This window comes from Triticum aestivum, chromosome 2D (genome assembly GCF_018294505.1).
Source record: "Triticum aestivum cultivar Chinese Spring chromosome 2D, IWGSC CS RefSeq v2.1, whole genome shotgun sequence".
Classification (NCBI taxonomy): Eukaryota; Viridiplantae; Streptophyta; class Magnoliopsida; order Poales; family Poaceae; genus Triticum; species Triticum aestivum.
The window spans coordinates 157,728,224-157,731,952 of NC_057799.1; the positions used below are offsets into that span (position 1 = coordinate 157,728,224).

At 40.0% G+C, this 3,729-nt stretch overlaps 1 long non-coding RNA gene across 1 annotated transcript; it reads left to right on the forward strand.

Annotated features, from left to right (window-relative positions):
- Window positions 1-1,019: 1,019 nt before the first annotated feature.
- On the forward strand, window positions 1,020-2,589 carry LOC123049102 (uncharacterized). Its single transcript, XR_006423446.1, has 5 exons — window positions 1,020-1,083; window positions 1,207-1,329; window positions 1,424-1,483; window positions 1,569-1,617; window positions 2,494-2,589. It is a non-coding gene; the product is annotated as an uncharacterized lncRNA (long non-coding RNA).
- Window positions 2,590-3,729: the final 1,140 nt, after the last annotated feature.

A 3,729-nucleotide genomic window follows, 5' to 3' on the forward strand; every position in this document is an offset into this window, starting at 1 on the left:
ATGCTCATATTGGTTCCTACATATTCTACGAAGATCTTTATCGGTCAAACCGCAATGACAACATACGTTATTCCCTTTGTCATCGGTATGTTACTTGCCTGAGATTCGATCGTTGGTATCATCATACCTAGTCCAATCTCATTACCGGCAAGTCTCTTTACTCGTTCCGTAATGCATCATCTCGTAGCTAACTCATTAGTCACATTGCTTGCAAGGCTTATCATGATGTGTGTTACCAAGAGGGCCCATAGATACCTCTCCGATACTCGGAGTGACAAATCCTAATCTCGATCTATGCCAACCCAACAAACACCTTCGGAGACACCTGTAGAGCATCTTTATAATCACCCAGTTACATTGTGACATTTGATAGCACACAAGGTGTTCCTCCGGTATTCGGGAGTTGCATAATCTCATAGTCAAAGGAATATGTATAAGTCATGAAGAAAGCAATAGCAATAAAACTTAGCGATCATTATGCTAAGCTAACGGATGGGTCTTGTCCATCACATCATTCTCCTAATGATGTGATCTCGTTCATCAAATGGCAACACATGTCTATGGTCAGGAAACTTAACCATCTTTGATTAACGAGCTAGTCAAGTAGAGGCATACTAGGGACACTTTGTTTTGTCTATGTATTCACACATGTATCAAGTTTTCGGTTAATACAATTCTAGCATGAATAATAAGCATTTATCATGATATAAGGAAATATAAATAACAACTTTATTATTGCCTCTAGGACATATTTCCTTCAGCAGGGTCGCGACCTCCCTGATAGCGTACAAGTGGTTGAGATTACAATCTTGGAAAGCAAGCGATAGACTAGAGATAGATCTCCCAGTTACAACAAGAATATAAACCATAACGGACTCCTGGTCTATCCTACACTACAAGGCATCGGCCGCTACATCCTTTGACACATGCGATGAGGGTTTCTCCTGTTACATACACATGTTGGTACATATGTTGTTTAACAACTTGGACATGTTATAGCAAGTTATTCTACCCAACTTACTGACTGTATTTCTGTTTCAGGTGATGGCTTTTCTAAGTGGTTTTGCTGGGGTATACACAGAAGTATGTGACTTTGTGCAATTGTTCCTCTTTGGTTATGTATCTTGCTTTAGAAATAATCATTTGATTGGACTGACAAAGGAATTTCTGAAGGGTGTAAGTCATATTCATTTTTTAACAATGCAGGCTATAATAAAAAAAATGTCCTTCGAGAAACATCAATGTGCAGAATTTCTGGCTGTACATTTTTGGAATGCTCTTCAACTTAGTTGCCATTTGTGTTCAGGACTTTGATGCTGTCATGAACAAGTTAGTTGTGTTGTAAATTGCTTCATTTCTTGTCATAATATTTTGTTACAATGCATGATATTGCTTATTCTAACCTGACTGCCATCTAATGCAGAGGCTTTTTTCATGGCTAATCATTTATTACACTTCTGATGATTCTTAACCATGCACTCAGGTACTACATTTGGATCTTTGATCTGATTTAACATTTGATCGTTTGGGATGAACTTACGTTGTAATATTTTTGGTATTCTTTGTAGTGGCATTGCTGTATCAATGGTGATGAAGTATGCTGACAATATTGTCAAGGTACAAATTCTTAATTTCTACAACGGGTTTCGTGGTTTAAATTATTGTGCTATAACCATCTTTACTACAAAATTGCACATTCTAATAGATGTAGCTTATTCCATCACCTAACGTTACCCCTACTGAGTCACCACTTACCGTTTTAGTGGCAGTTTGTAATTAAAATCTTTAATGTTGTCCTAAAATCTTTCCCCCGTCATGTTGGTTTTAAACCTTTTATTCAATAAAAAGATGTGGTTTACATACTCGTTGCATTGCATTAGAAATATTCATGCATTGGTAGTTGAACTTAAGTTCAGATGGCTGTCTCGTTGAATTATGCCAAGTGGAGAACTTTTTGCATATTTTGAGATTCCACGAATTATGAAATGCTCTAGTAATTTACATAATGATGAATTGTTTAAGGCAGTTTACAGTCCTTTTTCAACAGTGGCTCTTTTACTTTATGTGCATCGCTTAAATTTGGGTTACATCTTATAGCATGTACTTTATGCATGTCTGTATTCTTAAATTTGGACCACTCAACAGTCCACATTCTGTTATCTGAGAAACTATTGTAATTGACAGACCATCTAAATCTCTTCACAAAACAATCAACAGATTATGTTCATCTTTTTCCGAAGCAAGAAAACGAGACTGTGTCTGTCAGTTATCCTGCATTTTGGACAGTAGTTTAATGTGGTCTTTAGATGTGATATTTAAGACGCCTTGGTTTTGTAGGAGTATTTATTTTGAGATTCCACGAATTATGAAATGCTCTAGTAATTATTGAGGCAGATCAAAAGATTCTTGATACAGCCATTCACGCCACTCTCTTGTCCTTACACTTACACTCTGTGTTTGATTCCCTAACCATGTGTCTGCATACACATACAGGTGTATTCAACTTCAGTCGCAATGCTTCTGACGGCAATTGTATCGGTCTTCTTGTTCGGCTTCAATCTATCCCTTGCATTCTTCCTCGGGTCTGCGTAAGTGCTGATGCAAGTGCAGCAACAAGATATCTGGAGTGGAGCCTTGTAACCACCCATGACGGCCTAACGAGCTCTGCTAACATTTCAGGGTAGTTTCAATCTCCGTGTATCTGCATTCTGTTGGGAAGCCACAGCAGCAGAAATGAGTTCCGCCCCCATCTTTCTTTCCAAGATTGGCAGCGAGCGCCTCGACGTGGAACGGATTGTGGACGGCACGGCGGCATCGGAGGAGAGTAGATTTCGTTCTAGGTTGAGGGATCGCCTGGTGACATATTCAGGTTCACCGTCCGTTTGAACTGCTTCTGTTCCCTTCTGTGGTGGCATACCTGGTTCACTTCTGCTTGGTGACCAGGGTGGGTGACGCTAGTTTCTTATCTGGGTTGGTCAGCGAGAATGCGAAATGCTGGCTATTTTCCTCATGCCTTCCTTTTGACCTTTTTAGCCATGCTCGGATTACTACGTAGTAGCTAATTATCATTGTAGGCACTGACAACTTGCGCAGATTTCCATGCCCAATGTTTCGATCTGAAATATGTGTCAGCTAACATGTTGCCACGAACTCTTGGCATGAAATTGGCATAGCTAACTTTATAGCTGTTGTTAGACAAACTAGGGTTTGGAACAATACTCGATACCTTTGGTGGGTACGGCTGTCATATATTTATAAGAGGGAACCGTACAAATACAGTTACGTTACAACACGTATATCTAATATATACTTAGTCTAACACCCTCCCTCAATCTTAACTATGTCCTGAAACACTCAGAAGGTTAAGATTGCGACGACATCCTTCAAAAGAAGGCAAGGGCAAGGGTTTAGTGAAAATATCAGCAAGCTGATCCTTCGAAGAAACAAACTTAATCTGAAGGAGCTTCTGAGCAACACGTTCCCTCACAAAATGATAGTCAACTTCGATGTGCTTCGTTCGGGCATGAAATACTGGATTGGATGAAAGGTATGTTGCACCGATGTTATCACACCAAAGAACAGGCGGCTGAGTTGGGGAGACCTTCAACTCTCGAAGCAATGACTGCACCCACATGATCTCAGCTGTGGCATTAGCAACAGCTTTGTACTCAGCTTCGGTACTACTCCGAGACACCGTAGCTTGCTTGCGAGCTTGCCAGGCAATCAAGT